The sequence below is a fragment of the Rhinoderma darwinii genome, chromosome 5, assembly GCF_050947455.1.
Source record: "Rhinoderma darwinii isolate aRhiDar2 chromosome 5, aRhiDar2.hap1, whole genome shotgun sequence".
NCBI classification, from domain to species: Eukaryota; Metazoa; Chordata; class Amphibia; order Anura; family Rhinodermatidae; genus Rhinoderma; species Rhinoderma darwinii.
In genome coordinates, this window is record NC_134691.1 from 214,228,208 (window position 1) to 214,248,198 (window position 19,991).

General features: G+C 43.7%; 5 non-coding genes and 1 pseudogene across 5 annotated transcripts; all 6 read right to left on the minus strand.

The window, feature by feature from the left end:
* Positions 1-1,076: 1,076 nt before the first annotated feature.
* Positions 1,077-1,267, minus strand: LOC142653391 (U2 spliceosomal RNA). Its single transcript, XR_012848323.1, has one exon. It is a non-coding gene; the product is annotated as a U2 spliceosomal RNA (small nuclear RNA).
* A 1,282-nt stretch (positions 1,268-2,549) lies between these two features.
* On the minus strand, positions 2,550-2,740 carry LOC142653392 (U2 spliceosomal RNA). The gene has a single exon (XR_012848324.1). It is a non-coding gene; the product is annotated as a U2 spliceosomal RNA (small nuclear RNA).
* Positions 2,741-4,022: 1,282 nt separating this feature from the next.
* Positions 4,023-4,213, minus strand: LOC142653394 (U2 spliceosomal RNA). The gene has a single exon (XR_012848326.1). It is a non-coding gene; the product is annotated as a U2 spliceosomal RNA (small nuclear RNA).
* A 1,282-nt stretch (positions 4,214-5,495) lies between these two features.
* LOC142653395 (U2 spliceosomal RNA) lies at positions 5,496-5,686 on the minus strand. The gene has a single exon (XR_012848327.1). It is a non-coding gene; the product is annotated as a U2 spliceosomal RNA (small nuclear RNA).
* A 1,282-nt stretch (positions 5,687-6,968) lies between these two features.
* LOC142654069 (U2 spliceosomal RNA) lies at positions 6,969-7,175 on the minus strand (annotated as a pseudogene).
* A 6,303-nt stretch (positions 7,176-13,478) lies between these two features.
* LOC142653946 (U2 spliceosomal RNA) lies at positions 13,479-13,670 on the minus strand. Its single transcript, XR_012848781.1, has one exon. It is a non-coding gene; the product is annotated as a U2 spliceosomal RNA (small nuclear RNA).
* Between the last annotated feature and the right edge of the window lie 6,321 nt (positions 13,671-19,991).

The following is a 19,991-nucleotide window of genomic DNA, read 5'->3' on the forward strand; positions in this document are numbered from 1 at the left end:
GAGGAATCTACATAAAAACGCCTTCCTGGCAACGCCCAAATGCCCTCCTGCCATGCAGATAAACACTGGCAGCGGCAGCAAGTGCATGCCCACAGCCACCCCTTGTTCCTTCACACCTTGTATCAGCTTTAATCCAGTCCTGTGCTGCCTGCTGAGCAGCACTGAACAACACTGCCTGGGCCCAGGCTTTTATCTCTGAGGCAGGCCCCATTATGATGTCAGAAAGCTGGCTCTGGAATCCTGAGGGCTCCACTATGACACGTGCAAAGTTCCGTCTGAACTTTATATAAGACTGTGAGGCTCAGTCAGTCACTCAGTGTTGCCTGAGAGGGCAACACTGCAACAGCCGGCCGCCAGGCTGTCTTTTTTTTGCACATTTATTTGCCTCCAGGAGGCCACAAGAGGGAGACAAGGGACTGCAAAATGGAAAATAGGCATCCACCAACTTTACAGACAACTTCTCTTTGCTCCTACAACCTCCATCCTTGCACAGTTTGTTATTCTTCCAGGTAACATAGTAACAAATCCAAATTGCTGCTCTCTTTGTAGGCAAGCAAGGGTTTGTTGCAACTGCAATTCTTACTTCTTCTTGAAATGTAGGGACGACAGTACATTCCATCACATCCACCTAGTGTACACAGGTAGGTCCATTGTGGCGGGTAGGCGGCTGGCTGCTTTAATGGCTGTTTGCTGTTCCCCTACTCCACTCCACTCCACTATTTGACTGTGGTGCTGCATCAATCAGTGGCTGGCTCAGGTGCAGCTCTTTAACTTACCTAGGAGGGAGGGAGGGAGGGCGGAGAGAAGACAAGGAAGGTGAATGAGCTGTTCCAATGTGAAATGCCGGAAACACAGAAACACAGAAGACACACACACACACACACACAACAAGAGGTGGCAATGTATTCATTAATTGCATTTAATAAATGAGCTCATTATCACACATGACTGTACAAATGCATTGTCCAACAGGTGTTGAAATAATGGGATTAAAAGGGGAGATCCCTTCAGAAAGACAGAAACAATGGCAAAGAGAAAAAACACTTTTGGAATCTGATTTTAGTCAACACATAAGGGAAGGGTGCACCGGTCCTGGAAATACTGCAATACCAGGTCAATGCGTGGAGTGGACAGAGCAAGCTCTATTTCCATCTCCCTGTTCTAAAAATCCATTTAATATATGGTCCCCAGATAGGGGACGTATCAGATATTAAACTGATAAGAACAGATACTACACTTGATCTTAGCCAAAAGGCCGAGAAGCGATAACCCGAGCGGCCCTTGCCTTGCCCGAGCCTGTCCCATACTGCTGTTCACCCCTTGCAGCGATTCAGCCTACTCCTAGGCAATTCCATGGGGCCCTGCAGGCTCACACACATTTACAGCTACTAAGCGGGAGGTGAATAAAGGCCGGAGAGGAAGCCAGACAGGATTTGCTTCTTTTGCTTGCACCACAATGCAGTGCTGAAAGAGGAGGAATCTACATAAAAACGCCTTCCTGGCAACGCCCAAATGCCCTCCTGCCATGCAGATAAACACTGGCAGCGGCAGCAAGTGCATGCCCACAGCCACCCCTTGTTCCTTCACACCTTGTATCAGCTTTAATCCAGTCCTGTGCTGCCTGCTGAGCAGCACTGAACAACACTGCCTGGGCCCAGGCTTTTATCTCTGAGGCAGGCCCCATTATGATGTCAGAAAGCTGGCTCTGGAATCCTGAGGGCTCCACTATGACACGTGCAAAGTTCCGTCTGAACTTTATATAAGACTGTGAGGCTCAGTCAGTCACTCAGTGTTGCCTGAGAGGGCAACACTGCAACAGCCGGCCGCCAGGCTGTCTTTTTTTTGCACATTTATTTGCCTCCAGGAGGCCACAAGAGGGAGACAAGGGACTGCAAAATGGAAAATAGGCATCCACCAACTTTACAGACAACTTCTCTTTGCTCCTACAACCTCCATCCTTGCACAGTTTGTTATTCTTCCAGGTAACATAGTAACAAATCCAAATTGCTGCTCTCTTTGTAGGCAAGCAAGGGTTTGTTGCAACTGCAATTCTTACTTCTTCTTGAAATGTAGGGACGACAGTACATTCCATCACATCCACCTAGTGTACACAGGTAGGTCCATTGTGGCGGGTAGGCGGCTGGCTGCTTTAATGGCTGTTTGCTGTTCCCCTACTCCACTCCACTCCACTATTTGACTGTGGTGCTGCATCAATCAGTGGCTGGCTCAGGTGCAGCTCTTTAACTTACCTAGGAGGGAGGGAGGGAGGGCGGAGAGAAGACAAGGAAGGTGAATGAGCTGTTCCAATGTGAAATGCCGGAAACACAGAAACACAGAAGACACACACACACACACACACAACAAGAGGTGGCAATGTATTCATTAATTGCATTTAATAAATGAGCTCATTATCACACATGACTGTACAAATGCATTGTCCAACAGGTGTTGAAATAATGGGATTAAAAGGGGAGATCCCTTCAGAAAGACAGAAACAATGGCAAAGAGAAAAAACACTTTTGGAATCTGATTTTAGTCAACACATAAGGGAAGGGTGCACCGGTCCTGGAAATACTGCAATACCAGGTCAATGCGTGGAGTGGACAGAGCAAGCTCTATTTCCATCTCCCTGTTCTAAAAATCCATTTAATATATGGTCCCCAGATAGGGGACGTATCAGATATTAAACTGATAAGAACAGATACTACACTTGATCTTAGCCAAAAGGCCGAGAAGCGATAACCCGAGCGGCCCTTGCCTTGCCCGAGCCTGTCCCATACTGCTGTTCACCCCTTGCAGCGATTCAGCCTACTCCTAGGCAATTCCATGGGGCCCTGCAGGCTCACACACATTTACAGCTACTAAGCGGGAGGTGAATAAAGGCCGGAGAGGAAGCCAGACAGGATTTGCTTCTTTTGCTTGCACCACAATGCAGTGCTGAAAGAGGAGGAATCTACATAAAAACGCCTTCCTGGCAACGCCCAAATGCCCTCCTGCCATGCAGATAAACACTGGCAGCGGCAGCAAGTGCATGCCCACAGCCACCCCTTGTTCCTTCACACCTTGTATCAGCTTTAATCCAGTCCTGTGCTGCCTGCTGAGCAGCACTGAACAACACTGCCTGGGCCCAGGCTTTTATCTCTGAGGCAGGCCCCATTATGATGTCAGAAAGCTGGCTCTGGAATCCTGAGGGCTCCACTATGACACGTGCAAAGTTCCGTCTGAACTTTATATAAGACTGTGAGGCTCAGTCAGTCACTCAGTGTTGCCTGAGAGGGCAACACTGCAACAGCCGGCCGCCAGGCTGTCTTTTTTTTGCACATTTATTTGCCTCCAGGAGGCCACAAGAGGGAGACAAGGGACTGCAAAATGGAAAATAGGCATCCACCAACTTTACAGACAACTTCTCTTTGCTCCTACAACCTCCATCCTTGCACAGTTTGTTATTCTTCCAGGTAACATAGTAACAAATCCAAATTGCTGCTCTCTTTGTAGGCAAGCAAGGGTTTGTTGCAACTGCAATTCTTACTTCTTCTTGAAATGTAGGGACGACAGTACATTCCATCACATCCACCTAGTGTACACAGGTAGGTCCATTGTGGCGGGTAGGCGGCTGGCTGCTTTAATGGCTGTTTGCTGTTCCCCTACTCCACTCCACTCCACTATTTGACTGTGGTGCTGCATCAATCAGTGGCTGGCTCAGGTGCAGCTCTTTAACTTACCTAGGAGGGAGGGAGGGAGGGCGGAGAGAAGACAAGGAAGGTGAATGAGCTGTTCCAATGTGAAATGCCGGAAACACAGAAACACAGAAGACACACACACACACACACACAACAAGAGGTGGCAATGTATTCATTAATTGCATTTAATAAATGAGCTCATTATCACACATGACTGTACAAATGCATTGTCCAACAGGTGTTGAAATAATGGGATTAAAAGGGGAGATCCCTTCAGAAAGACAGAAACAATGGCAAAGAGAAAAAACACTTTTGGAATCTGATTTTAGTCAACACATAAGGGAAGGGTGCACCGGTCCTGGAAATACTGCAATACCAGGTCAATGCGTGGAGTGGACAGAGCAAGCTCTATTTCCATCTCCCTGTTCTAAAAATCCATTTAATATATGGTCCCCAGATAGGGGACGTATCAGATATTAAACTGATAAGAACAGATACTACACTTGATCTTAGCCAAAAGGCCGAGAAGCGATAACCCGAGCGGCCCTTGCCTTGCCCGAGCCTGTCCCATACTGCTGTTCACCCCTTGCAGCGATTCAGCCTACTCCTAGGCAATTCCATGGGGCCCTGCAGGCTCACACACATTTACAGCTACTAAGCGGGAGGTGAATAAAGGCCGGAGAGGAAGCCAGACAGGATTTGCTTCTTTTGCTTGCACCACAATGCAGTGCTGAAAGAGGAGGAATCTACATAAAAACGCCTTCCTGGCAACGCCCAAATGCCCTCCTGCCATGCAGATAAACACTGGCAGCGGCAGCAAGTGCATGCCCACAGCCACCCCTTGTTCCTTCACACCTTGTATCAGCTTTAATCCAGTCCTGTGCTGCCTGCTGAGCAGCACTGAACAACACTGCCTGGGCCCAGGCTTTTATCTCTGAGGCAGGCCCCATTATGATGTCAGAAAGCTGGCTCTGGAATCCTGAGGGCTCCACTATGACACGTGCAAAGTTCCGTCTGAACTTTATATAAGACTGTGAGGCTCAGTCAGTCACTCAGTGTTGCCTGAGAGGGCAACACTGCAACAGCCGGCCGCCAGGCTGTCTTTTTTTTGCACATTTATTTGCCTCCAGGAGGCCACAAGAGGGAGACAAGGGACTGCAAAATGGAAAATAGGCATCCACCAACTTTACAGACAACTTCTCTTTGCTCCTACAACCTCCATCCTTGCACAGTTTGTTATTCTTCCAGGTAACATAGTAACAAATCCAAATTGCTGCTCTCTTTGTAGGCAAGCAAGGGTTTGTTGCAACTGCAATTCTTACTTCTTCTTGAAATGTAGGGACGACAGTACATTCCATCACATCCACCTAGTGTACACAGGTAGGTCCATTGTGGCGGGTAGGCGGCTGGCTGCTTTAATGGCTGTTTGCTGTTCCCCTACTCCACTCCACTCCACTATTTGACTGTGGTGCTGCATCAATCAGTGGCTGGCTCAGGTGCAGCTCTTTAACTTACCTAGGAGGGAGGGAGGGAGGGCGGAGAGAAGACAAGGAAGGTGAATGAGCTGTTCCAATGTGAAATGCCGGAAACACAGAAACACAGAAGACACACACACACACACACACAACAAGAGGTGGCAATGTATTCATTAATTGCATTTAATAAATGAGCTCATTATCACACATGACTGTACAAATGCATTGTCCAACAGGTGTTGAAATAATGGGATTAAAAGGGGAGATCCCTTCAGAAAGACAGAAACAATGGCAAAGAGAAAAAACACTTTTGGAATCTGATTTTAGTCAACACATAAGGGAAGGGTGCACCGGTCCTGGAAATACTGCAATACCAGGTCAATGCGTGGAGTGGACAGAGCAAGCTCTATTTCCATCTCCCTGTTCTAAAAATCCATTTAATATATGGTCCCCAGATAGGGGACGTATCAGATATTAAACTGATAAGAACAGATACTACACTTGATCTTAGCCAAAAGGCCGAGAAGCGATAACCCGAGCGGCCCTTGCCTTGCCCGAGCCTGTCCCATACTGCTGTTCACCCCTTGCAGCGATTCAGCCTACTCCTAGGCAATTCCATGGGGCCCTGCAGGCTCACACACATTTACAGCTACTAAGCGGGAGGTGAATAAAGGCCGGAGAGGAAGCCAGACAGGATTTGCTTCTTTTGCTTGCACCACAATGCAGTGCTGAAAGAGGAGGAATCTACATAAAAACGCCTTCCTGGCAACGCCCAAATGCCCTCCTGCCATGCAGATAAACACTGGCAGCGGCAGCAAGTGCATGCCCACAGCCACCCCTTGTTCCTTCACACCTTGTATCAGCTTTAATCCAGTCCTGTGCTGCCTGCTGAGCAGCACTGAACAACACTGCCTGGGCCCAGGCTTTTATCTCTGAGGCAGGCCCCATTATGATGTCAGAAAGCTGGCTCTGGAATCCTGAGGGCTCCACTATGACACGTGCAAAGTTCCGTCTGAACTTTATATAAGACTGTGAGGCTCAGTCAGTCACTCAGTGTTGCCTGAGAGGGCAACACTGCAACAGCCGGCCGCCAGGCTGTCTTTTTTTTGCACATTTATTTGCCTCCAGGAGGCCACAAGAGGGAGACAAGGGACTGCAAAATGGAAAATAGGCATCCACCAACTTTACAGACAACTTCTCTTTGCTCCTACAACCTCCATCCTTGCACAGTTTGTTATTCTTCCAGGTAACATAGTAACAAATCCAAATTGCTGCTCTCTTTGTAGGCAAGCAAGGGTTTGTTGCAACTGCAATTCTTACTTCTTCTTGAAATGTAGGGACGACAGTACATTCCATCACATCCACCTAGTGTACACAGGTAGGTCCATTGTGGCGGGTAGGCGGCTGGCTGCTTTAATGGCTGTTTGCTGTTCCCCTACTCCACTCCACTCCACTATTTGACTGTGGTGCTGCATCAATCAGTGGCTGGCTCAGGTGCAGCTCTTTAACTTACCTAGGAGGGAGGGAGGGAGGGCGGAGAGAAGACAAGGAAGGTGAATGAGCTGTTCCAATGTGAAATGCCGGAAACACAGAAACACAGAAGACACACACACACACACACACAACAAGAGGTGGCAATGTATTCATTAATTGCATTTAATAAATGAGCTCATTATCACACATGACTGTACAAATGCATTGTCCAACAGGTGTTGAAATAATGGGATTAAAAGGGGAGATCCCTTCAGAAAGACAGAAACAATGGCAAAGAGAAAAAACACTTTTGGAATCTGATTTTAGTCAACACATAAGGGAAGGGTGCACCGGTCCTGGAAATACTGCAATACCAGGTCAATGCGTGGAGTGGACAGAGCAAGCTCTATTTCCATCTCCCTGTTCTAAAAATCCATTTAATATATGGTCCCCAGATAGGGGACGTATCAGATATTAAACTGATAAGAACAGATTTTTTTTTTTTTTTTTTTTTTTTCTACTCAGATTTGAAATCTTAAAACGCAAAACATAGGTTGAAAAGTCTTAGATTTCATCAAAACCATCATTGTAGTATGAATATATAATTTTCATGATCTTATCCATTTTTTAATTGTTATTATTACTTTTTTTCTCTTTTTTTAATATGTTTTGTTTTCTGTTTTTTTTTTTTTAAATTATATTTTAACTTTTTTTTTTTTTTACAGGAATAACAAAGAAGAAAACAATACAAGATTACACATCACAAGGTAAGTACATTCCACATTTCTGGTTTCCAAATCTCATTTGCTCTCACAGTACCTAGTAATAATTTATCTCTCCAAAAATATACATACAGATAGCTTAAACATAGTTTAAGACAGTTTTCAACAGATAGCTGATCTCTTTTAAATAATACAATATTTCTTGCTTTCCATAAAGCCATCTTAACACATGTAAATATTAACCATACGACTTTAAAATCCTCTTTACCAATGCCCAATCCATAAAAGATCATATTAAAATCAAAATGATCAATTTTGCTCAAATATTTAACTAAGATGCTAACTTTCCTCCAAATCTTTTGTGCAAATGAGCAATTCCAAAAAATATGCGTTGGCGTTTCACTTCCGCTACATCTTACTCTTGGGCATCTTTCATGTCTTACCAAACCTCTTCTATGCTGAAATTCTCTTGTAGGTAAGCAATCCTTCAACATACACCACAACAGGTCCTTATGTTCGTTAGACAAGTAAAACAGGTTAACATTGATCCAAATACCTTGTACAATTCTTACAGAGAAACCTGTTACAGAACTCATAATTTTCCTCTCATCTAAGATCTTTAACACTTTTTTATGATTAGTAATAATGCTTAAGTCAGATTTTAACAACTCAAACTCCCTTAAAATTTTCTCTAAAATAATATAATGTTCTGGTGGTAAAAACTTATATGGTCTGTTTAAGTCAATTTCTAACCACTTGTATTTCCTTATATAAAACCCAAGATTATAAATAAGAAAAGTTTTTATCTTTGAACTGGGCCCCAATAAAGTGCTTGTACAATAGGCCAAATATTTAATATACAAAAAAGACCTAATATCGGGGAAGCCTTTCCCTCCTTTATTCTTAGGTTTATACAACTCCTCCCTTTTGACTCTTTCCATATTTGATTTCCATAGGAAATAAAAACAGATTTTAATAAGTTTTTTCATGATATTATTTGGGGGGATAAAAACAGCAGATATGTACAAAATCATGGGGAGTAAAACCTGTTTTATGATCAAAATTTTACCTTCAAGAGTCAAAGTTCGCAAATTCCAAAAGGAAATCTTTTTCCTTACCCTTTCCAGCAAGGATTCCCAATTTTTTATATTCCCACAAGATTCTGAAAAATAGATACCTAAAATCTTCATGTCATGCATTTTAAGCAACTTACAATCAGGTTCAAGGGTAAATTTCCCAATTGTTAAAACACCGGTTTTATCTAAATTCACTTTGAAACCTGATGCTCCACAGAACCAATCCACTGTTTTTAAAACCCTATTAAAACTTCTAAGATCACGCACCAAAACTGTCACGTCATCCATATATGCAATAACTTTAACTTGTTCATTTTTACAGCCCGGGATAAAAAAACCGTTAATTACTTTATCTTTCCTAAAGGCCTCTAAGAGGGGTTCAATTGCACATATAAATAAGATAGGTGACAGAGGGCAGCCCTGTTTCACCCCACATCGAATATGAACTTTATCAGATAAGGAACCATTAACTGAAATTTTACTAAAACCTCCATTGTATAAGATTTTAATACGATTAATAAAACCCTCTGAACATCCTAATTTGCTTAAAACTGTGAATAAGAAATCGTGTGAAACTCGATCATAAGCTTTTTCAAAATCAAAGGAGATCAAAGCTAAATCCTGATTGCGGTCCTTGCTGTCCCAAATAATATCCCGTAGCAAAACCAAAGAATCGACAATTTTTCTTTTTGGCACAGCGCATGTCTGGTCAACCCCAATTATTGATGCTATCACTTTTTTTAAACGATTCCCTAACAATTTTGCATAAATTTTATAATCGGTGTTCAGTAGCGTAATTGGCCTCCAATTCTTGATTAATTTTTTATCACCTTTTTTAAAAATTAAAACAATAAGACCCTCCAACCAGGACTCCGGGATTATTAATGAAGATTCAATTTGAGAAAAAACTTTGAACACATCCTCACCTATTACATCCCAAAAATTTTTATAGAATTCTATTGGTAGACCATCCATACCAGGGGTTTTTAAATTCTGAAAACTATTAATCGTATCTAATATTTCATTTTTAGTAAATTCCTCCTCTAGAAACATCATCTCATCAGTGCTAAGCTTTTTATCTAACAACCCCATAAAATGTTCCTTTAAAGAGGCATCAAGCACCTTTTCGGAAAATAATTCCTCATAAAAATTTTTTGCTTTTAATAATTTTTCTTCACGGTTTGTTTCCCCTTCTAGACACTCAATAAAATCTTTTTTCCCGTTAATTTTTTTAAAAAAGAAATGAGAGCATTTCTCATCCTTTTCAAGGATTCTTACACGAGAGTTGAAAATAATCTCTTTCCCTTTTTCTTTTAATAAATTTTTTATCTGACTTTTTACATCCTCAATTTGATCATCCATTTCTATACCATTGTTTCTAAATAGGTAAAAACACTGGAGCCTAGAACTAAGATCAATGTATAGTTTCTTTTTTGCATAGGCTATCTTCTTCCCATATTTAACAAAGAAGGTTTTAAAACCCCTCTTCATGAAATCCCACCACTCCAATACATTATTAAACTCGCCCTCTTTTTGTTTTAGTTTATCATAAAACTTACAGAATTCTTCTTTAACCTTACTTCCTTCCAAGAGGGACACATTAAGTTTCCAGTGTGATGGCACCTTACCTTCTGAAACCTCATAATTTAGTGTACATTCAATTAACTTGTGATCTGAAAAACAACTGTCAAAGGATTTAAAAGAAGAACACATCAAATCACTAGATACAAAAATATAATCTAGTCTAGATGAGCATCCACGATTACTCCAAGTAAGCTCATACTCTTTCCTTTTTCCACCTAGTTCCCAGGTATCTTTAAGGTTACAGGCAGAAAGAATATTTTTCAAAACAGATACTGATCCTTCTTTTTTTTTACAGATTTGGCAGTTAAAATCACCACCAATGATGATGGGATCTGAACCAACAATAAACAACTGTAGTAACTCAAAAAGGTGAATTCTCAATTTTTTTTCTGTATTTGCATATATGCAAAAACACTTGATTTTTTTGCTATCTTTTAAAACCTCCACCATAAGTATGCGCCCTGGGTATATTTCTTCATGCCTAACAATTTCCCAATCTTTAGAACATAAAAAACCTATCCCGTCACTTTTGAATTCGTTTCCACCTGAAAAACAAGATTTACCTTTCCATATACCTTGTAGATACTTATAACATAATCTCTTTTCTAAATTACATTCCTGTAAGAAAACAAAGTCATAATTTTCATTATTAAAAAAATCATAAATGGCTGTACGTTTATATTGGTTATTAAACCCCTGAACATTCAGGGAGGCAGCCCTGATCATCTTTTAACCAAGATGCCAGGGCTTTCTCCCCCGCCCTCATCGATAAATGGTGGAGAAGTATCAATCTTCAGATCTTCAGCTCCAGATGAGTCAGAGGGAGAAATATCTCCAAGAAGATCATAAACCTTGCTTTTCTTCCCACTTTGGTCAGTCTCTTCATCACTCACTTTCTCTTCTTCTCTAGTATATCTTTTTAAACTTTTTGTTGCCACCTCCATCTCCTCCTGAGCACCAGACGAACCTGCTTGCCCAGGGGGTGAAAGGGGAGTCTCCAACACCACAGTTAATTCCTCTTTTTTCTTCTCCTTTTTCTCTTTTGATATTTTTTTCTCTTTTTCTACCACTGAAGCCTCCACACCTGAGGATTTTGTTTTCCCCTGGGAGCTCTTTTTATCCTTCTTTTTTTCCTCTTTTTTTTCCTTGCCCTTATTCTGTACCACAGAACCTATAGGAGCCTGCGCCTCTTCTGGAGGCACGAAGTCCTCATCTGACAAAATTTCCTCCACTCTTTTTTTAGGACAATCTGTTTCCTGATGAACGGAATCATGGCATTTCATGCAACGCTTACAGGCCATGTCAGCATGTCCATATTTGCGACATCTACGACAGTATTGGGGCATCCCCGTAAAAAAAAGATAACCCCTACTCCTGTTGATGAAAATAATAGGGGGTGGTCTCAGAACACCCCCCTCAGCAGTCGGATCTTTTTTAAAGACCACACTGTAGATCCTTTTCCCATTCCATGCACCGAAATTAGTAATCCCATGTTTCTTAAGGGTCACCTTCTCACAAAAGTTGTACAAAAAAGATGTGACTTCCATATCAGAAATAAATGGGTTGTACATTTGCACTGTCAGCAGTTTATATTGATATTGAAACAAAGGAAGGACCTTTACTCCCTCCAACATAGCATGTCCTCTATTTCGCTCATAGAGAGCATACGCTGCTTCACAAATCCCACAAGAGTTCAAAGTAACATCGTGAATTCCACGGGAGTTAAACGATTGAACACAAAAATAATCCCCATCCTTGATCTTCAGGATAGGACCAAACACATTGGAATAAAGAAACCCCAGTTCTTTTACCTGGCGGTATTGCGGCGAGATGACAAAACGAATCGTGTCCTTCAAAGGAGTATCATCCGCAAAGAAGTCCTGGAAATTATCCGATCTTCCTTCCATCGTTCCAAATGAAAAATATACTCACAGCCCAGAAATCCAAGCTCGATCGCCTCCTGATCCAAATCGATAATCCAGAATCCCACGTCCAAAGAATTTCTCCCTCCACGAAAAGAATCCGGATCCTCCTAAGGAAAAGGCACTACAGCTTTCAGCCACCCCTCAATAGCAGCAGTTCGGTCCGAAAACCGAAAAGGCCGAGCAGGTAGGTTTCCACTGTAGGAACCTTGCCTAATGGTTTCAAACCCACTACAGATCTGAGCCAAAAGGCCGAGAAGCGATAACCCGAGCGGCCCTTGCCTTGCCCGAGCCTGTCCCATACTGCTGTTCACCCCTTGCAGCGATTCAGCCTACTCCTAGGCAATTCCATGGGGCCCTGCAGGCTCACACACATTTACAGCTACTAAGCGGGAGGTGAATAAAGGCCGGAGAGGAAGCCAGACAGGATTTGCTTCTTTTGCTTGCACCACAATGCAGTGCTGAAAGAGGAGGAATCTACATAAAAACGCCTTCCTGGCAACGCCCAAATGCCCTCCTGCCATGCAGATAAACACTGGCAGCGGCAGCAAGTGCATGCCCACAGCCACCCCTTGTTCCTTCACACCTTGTATCAGCTTTAATCCAGTCCTGTGCTGCCTGCTGAGCAGCACTGAACAACACTGCCTGGGCCCAGGCTTTTATCTCTGAGGCAGGCCCCATTATGATGTCAGAAAGCTGGCTCTGGAATCCTGAGGGCTCCACTATGACACGTGCAAAGTTCCGTCTGAACTTTATATAAGACTGTGAGGCTCAGTCAGTCACTCAGTGTTGCCTGAGAGGGCAACACTGCAACAGCCGGCCGCCAGGCTGTCTTTTTTTTGCACATTTATTTGCCTCCAGGAGGCCACAAGAGGGAGACAAGGGACTGCAAAATGGAAAATAGGCATCCACCAACTTTACAGACAACTTCTCTTTGCTCCTACAACCTCCATCCTTGCACAGTTTGTTATTCTTCCAGGTAACATAGTAACAAATCCAAATTGCTGCTCTCTTTGTAGGCAAGCAAGGGTTTGTTGCAACTGCAATTCTTACTTCTTCTTGAAATGTAGGGACGACAGTACATTCCATCACATCCACCTAGTGTACACAGGTAGGTCCATTGTGGCGGGTAGGCGGCTGGCTGCTTTAATGGCTGTTTGCTGTTCCCCTACTCCACTCCACTCCACTATTTGACTGTGGTGCTGCATCAATCAGTGGCTGGCTCAGGTGCAGCTCTTTAACTTACCTAGGAGGGAGGGAGGGAGGGCGGAGAGAAGACAAGGAAGGTGAATGAGCTGTTCCAATGTGAAATGCCGGAAACACAGAAACACAGAAGACACACACACACACACACACAACAAGAGGTGGCAATGTATTCATTAATTGCATTTAATAAATGAGCTCATTATCACACATGACTGTACAAATGCATTGTCCAACAGGTGTTGAAATAATGGGATTAAAAGGGGAGATCCCTTCAGAAAGACAGAAACAATGGCAAAGAGAAAAAACACTTTTGGAATCTGATTTTAGTCAACACATAAGGGAAGGGTGCACCGGTCCTGGAAATACTGCAATACCAGGTCAATGCGTGGAGTGGACAGAGCAAGCTCTATTTCCATCTCCCTGTTCTAAAAATCCATTTAATATATGGTCCCCAGATAGGGGACGTATCAGATATTAAACTGATAAGAACAGATAAGGTTTCAACAAAGTTTTTTATTGGCAAAAATAATATATTTTACAGACTTTTTTTTAAAATTGAAACCACAAGATAAAATCAACAGCATAATACATGAATATTCATACATTTAAATGAATACAAAAGTAATAATAATAAGACCATTAATACAGATGTTATAATAAAAGTACAGAACAATAGCAGGATAAAATTTATACAGGGCATAAAAGACATAAAAGAATAAAACCATTTTTATTTACAATGTTATGGTATTCCACATTTGCAAACACCACATGGATGTTGCTTCTTTTACCCCTAGCTGCTTTTTGTCCCTAAGATAATAAATATACATTTCACTTAGGGCATATTTCACACAATTTTTAACGTCAATAAAATCATGTTTAAAAAGCAGAATGTTCCTAACCTTCCAAATGGCATTCTTAAAACAGTTTAAAATGATCCAACAGACCATTTGCTGTTTAAAACTTGGGCAGTTAAAAAGACCATAAAACACGTATTCAAATTTAAGATCTTTAAGACCGCAGGCCCATTTCAGCAATGGGCCTACCTTCCTCCAAACCTCCTGTGCATATGGGCAGTTCCAAAACAGGTGCATTATCGTCTCGTCGTCACCACACCTGTCTCTCGGGCACTTGGCTCTCGCCACCAGTCCTCGCCTATGCTGGAATTCACGAGTAGGGAGGCACTGGTGAACGATTGCCCAGGCAAGGTCCTTGTGCACATTTGCCATAAATTTCCCGAAAACGTTCCGCCACACCACCTTGGACCTTGCCTGTGAGAAATTTGAAACTGCCAGTGTATCCTCCTGCCGCCTACAGGAGAGTGACACTTTTTTCTGGTCCCCCAATATGTCAGGCTCCAATTCTTGGAGACCTAGGAGCCTGACAGTTTTTTCGAGCACCGCATATTGTTTTGGGGGACACAGAAGCACAGGAGAATTCAAAGGGACACGAAACCATCGTTTAAAAATCATGCCCGTAGCGTACTTTAAAAAGTAGCTAAAAATACCATCAGAATTATACATTTTAAAACAGAAGCAAAAGTATTTAATGTAAAAGAAGTTAAAAAGGTTAGGAACATCTCTCCCGCCATTGTCCTTACATCTGTACATAAAATCACGTTTTAGTTTTTCCATTTTGGAACCCCATAAAAACATAAAACAGATCCTGGTCACTTTTTTAATATATAAAATTGTTGGAGGGAAAACCATAGCTACATAAAGCATTATGGGTAATAAAACAGATTTAATTATTAAAACTTTTCCCTCCATGGTGAGATTTCTCAAATTCCACATTAAAACCTTTTTTTCCATTTTGGCAATTACTGAATCCCAATTGGGTCTCCCATCGTTTTCTTGATTAAAAACAATTCCTAAAATTTTTATCTGATCCTGCTGCATGTTAACTCCTGGTGTCACAGAGGAATCCCATACACCAGTATAAAAACAGTCACACTTATCAACGTTTAATTTAAAACCAGAGGCTTCACAAAAAAAGCCGGTGTTCCTCAATGCCCGTCTCATAGAAGCGGCGTCTGGGCATAGGACGGTGGCGTCATCCATATAGCCTAGGATTTTTACCTGGTTCCCCCTTCCTCCAGGTATGGGCACGCCTCTGATGACTTTATCATCTCTTATTAGGGTGAACAGAGGTTCTATGGCACAAATAAAAAGGAGCGGAGACAACGGGCACCCCTGTTTCACCCCTGATAAAAGAGGAACACCTTTAGTTAAAAATCCGTTGATAGAAATTTGGCTAAAACAGGATCGATATAAAAGCTTAATACGTGTTAAAATAATTTCAGGAACAGCCATCTTTTTAAGAACCATAAAAAGATATTCATGGGAGACCCGGTCAAAAGCCTTCTCGAAATCTAAGGATAAAATAGCAAGGCTTTGACCCCTTTCTTTAAAATACCAAATGATGTCACGTAAAATATTCAGGGACTCAGTAATTGACCTCCCAGGTACCCCACATACCTGGTTTGGATGGATTAATTTATGAATAAAAGGTTTAAAACGGATTGTTATTAGTTTAGCTAAAATTTTACAATCAACGTTTAAAAGAGTAATAGGGCGCCAGTTTTTTAACTGGTCCCTCTCACCTTTTTTAAAAATTAAGGACACAATCCCCCTCCTCCAGGAAGGGGGCAGCTCTTCAGTAATAAAAACTTCCTTATACAATAAAAACATGTCATTCTTTAAAATTTCCCAAAAAGCATGATAAAATTCGATGGGCAGACCATCTTCCCCAGGAGCTTTCCCATTAGAAAAACTTTTAAAAGCAAATAAAAGTTCCTCCAAGGTAATATTACGGGATAAAACTTCCTGGTCTAAAATATCTAGCTTGGCATCAAGGGAATTAAGAACATGTTCTAAAAAGGAAGGATCAATATTTTTCTTGTTAAAAAGAGATTGGTAGAAATTAAAAGCAGAATTTAAAATGCCGACCATAGTGGTTTCTCCTTCAAGGTTTAAAATGACATCTCGTTTATCCATTACCTTTTTGAAGAAGAACCGGGAACACTTCTCGCCATCCTCGAGGTGCTTTACATGTGAATTAAAAATTATTTGTTTCCCTTTCTCTTCTATGGCATATTTTATTTCAGCTTTAAGATTTAAGATATCATCATCAACATCCATACCAATCTCCTTCAATTTAAAAAGTACATGTAAACGTTTATTAAGAACATAAAACCATTGTTTTTTCTCTTTTGCTTTCTTCTTACCTGCTCGAATAAAAAAAGCTCTGATTTTGGGTTTAATGCCCTCCCACCAGTGTAGCATAGGCTGACTGGGCGCTCTATGGGACTGCCAACACTGGTAGGTCCGCACAAACTCCTCTTTAATGATGGGGTCCTCCAGGAGTGTGGTGTTTAGTCTCCAGGGACCCCTACAAGCTTTTTGCTCTCCCTCTAGCTCCAGGTGCACTGAAAGGAGCTTGTGATCAGATAAAATATTTGTTAAAAGCAAACATTTTTTGGGAATAAAACTATTAGAAGTGAAAATAAAATCAATTCTGGAGCTCACTCTTCCATTGGACCAGGTGGGGCCTGGGTCCGCAGGCAAGAGTTCCCTCCAGCAATCTTTCAATTTAAAATCACCAATAAAATTCTTGAGCAGGTAAGAAGTACGGTCAATTTTTCGATTAAAATCCCCACCCTGGCGGTGTTCTCCATCTCGCACACAGTTAAAATCACCACCCACCAGCAGGGGGGTAGACCCAACACAAAACAATGGTAAAATCTCTAATAGTTCTGCCCTCTCCTGTTTGGTAGGAGGGGCATAAACGTTTAAAACACGAATTAAAGTTCCATTAAAAAGCAAATGTATTAAAATAGCTCTGCCGGGCATGATTTCAGTCACTGTTTGGATGGAGATAAAACGACCTCGGCAGAGCAATCCAACCCCCGCAGAGCGACAGTCATTTCCACCAGACCAGACTGAGGGGCCTAGTTTCCAGTCCATCTTTAAATCTTGATATTCCAAGTCATTAGGGATTCCACATTCTTGAAGCAGGCAAAGGTCAAAGTCCACAGTCTCTAAAAATGAAAATAAAGCAGTCCTGCGGACAGGGCTCTTTAGGGACCTCACATTTAGTGAGGCGACTTTGATAGGAACCAACATAGTCTTAGTTGAGGTCAGGGTCCGAACCAGAAGAGTCGTACTCGGAGATCAGCTGCGAGTCTGGACCCCCTTTTTGAGGGGTCAATAAATCTTGGATGTTGGTAGGGTCAGAGCCAGATACGTGGGCGGCTCCAACCCCCACACTGCTCTCATCCGAACTCCGATAGGCAGCTTTCCTCCGAACTCCGGACTCCTCTTCCTCTCGCTGTCTCTTTGCAGAATGGCTCCTATCCATCTCCTCGAAGTCGCTCTCACCCATCTCTGGCCCCTGGCTGAAGATATCGCTGATGTCCTTCCTGGGCAGCTGCACAGGGGCCTGTGAGGTCCCATCGCTCTTGGCAACCTTTGCCTGCTTACGGGGAGCCTTCATCGCAAGCCCCTCCACAACCGCAGTGGAGGAACTTTGCTCCGACCCCCCCGTTGACCGGAAATGGTCAAAACGAGGCTCCAATCCAGCATATTTTAGGGTTTTCTTAATGGAGCCCTCGTCTGACACAGAGTGTCTCCGCTCCATGCCCACACTCTTGGGACAGGCGTCAGGTCCTACTGCAGAACCTACGGAGCCACGACGCCTGTCGCTAACCACTGCCTCAACAGGGTCCACTGCAGGCGGAGCAGAGGACCTGTTTGCAGAGGTGCCGGTCAACTTATGTCCAGCAGAGTCAGAATTCCTCCTGCTCTGCCTGGACCCGGTGGAATCCCTATGGCCGTCCCTCGAGGCTGACATCGGTGGGCCCCCCGATGGAGCTGTGAAGGACTTTGGCCTGGACCCCTCAGTCGTCAATGCTCGTTTTGGGGCATTACCAGCGGCGTCTGCACATGTTGCAAACTGCCGCTCTGGCCCTGGTCTGGGTGGCCCAGATTTCGCTCTGCGGGGGCAATCTTTAAAAGCATGCCCAGTCATGCCGCACAGATTGCACAACACCTCGGAACTGCATTTTGCCGCTACGTGTCCAACCTGGCCACACCTGTTACACTGCACCACATGGGGCCGGTCACAATGTTCTCTGGTGTGGCCATATCTCAAGCAGTTCCGGCAGGCTATTGGCATCTGGGGGTAAAATAGGAATCCTCGATTCTTCCCAATGGCAAAGTTCTGGGGTGGGTGATGTAAGCCTCCAATGCCATTGGGATCCTGGCGGAACTTCACCCAATATTTTCTTTTGCCATTCCAGAAGCTCTGGGTGTTCAAGATTTTATGTGAGAAGCGGACCTCCCTGCAGTAACGACTGAGGAAGGTTTCAATGTCACACTCTGAGACAAATGGACTGAACATGCACATCACGAGCGGGACTTCTTCCTCCCCGTAGAGGAATAAAAAGTTCAGTCCATTTAGCCGCTCCTCACTCTGGTCCGCATCAGACAATCTTTTGTGCATGTTGTCGCAACATGCCGCGGCCGTAAAGGATACGGTGTACCGACCGCGGCTTTCCTGGTCGTTGAGACACAGGATGTCCGCCCGCTTGAGCCCCAGGAAGTCCAGCAGAATCACCTCCACAATGAAGCGAAGGTTCTTCCGCTGGCGATGGCCTTCTTCCACCTCGATGCGGACGGACTGGCGCAACCGGGTGTCCCCGGATGCAAATCCAAATGTATATGGCATTTTCAGTGCCTGGGGGCTAAGCCTGTCCCTTATAGCAGCAAGGGCTCAGATTCCACAATTAAGTGGAACCCTCCCCCAAGGCCAAGGATTAGGGTACCCCAGACACCTACGAAGCCCGATAAACGCCCTCGGAACGCTCTTAGAAAAACGCCTCAAGGCCGGTTGACCTCTTGGGTAAGGCGCGATCGCAACTCGTTGTCCGGGGGCTAAGCCCACTCCCCAAATAGCAGCAAGGGGGTGAAGTCTCTCTGTGAAAAGAGACGATCCCCCAAGGCCAAGGAGCAGGGTACCCCGGACACCTCCCAACAAAACCAGATGCAGAAATACTACACCTGATCTTGCCAAAAGGCCGAGAAGCGATAACCCGAGCGGCCCTTGCCTTGCCCGAGCCTGTCCCATACTGCTGTTCACCCCTTGCAGCGATTCAGCCTACTCCTAGGCAATTCCATGGGGCCCTGCAGGCTCACACACATTTACAGCTACTAAGCGGGAGGTGAATAAAGGCCGGAGAGGAAGCCAGACAGGATTTGCTTCTTTTGCTTGCACCACAATGCAGTGCTGAAAGAGGAGGAATCTACATAAAAACGCCTTCCTGGCAACGCCCAAATGCCCTCCTGCCATGCAGATAAACACTGGCAGCGGCAGCAAGTGCATGCCCACAGCCACCCCTTGTTCCTTCACACCTTGTATCAGCTTTAATCCAGTCCTGTGCTGCCTGCTGAGCAGCACTGAACAACACTGCCTGGGCCCAGGCTTTTATCTCTGAGGCAGGCCCCATTATGATGTCAGAAAGCTGGCTCTGGAATCCTGAGGGCTCCACTATGACACGTGCAAAGTTCCGTCTGAACTTTATATAAGACTGTGAGGCTCAGTCAGTCACTCAGTGTTGCCTGAGAGGGCAACACTGCAACAGCCGGCCGCCAGGCTGTCTTTTTTTTGCACATTTATTTGCCTCCAGGAGGCCACAAGAGGGAGACAAGGGACTGCAAAATGGAAAATAGGCATCCACCAACTTTACAGACAACTTCTCTTTGCTCCTACAACCTCCATCCTTGCACAGTTTGTTATTCTTCCAGGTAACATAGTAACAAATCCAAATTGCTGCTCTCTTTGTAGGCAAGCAAGGGTT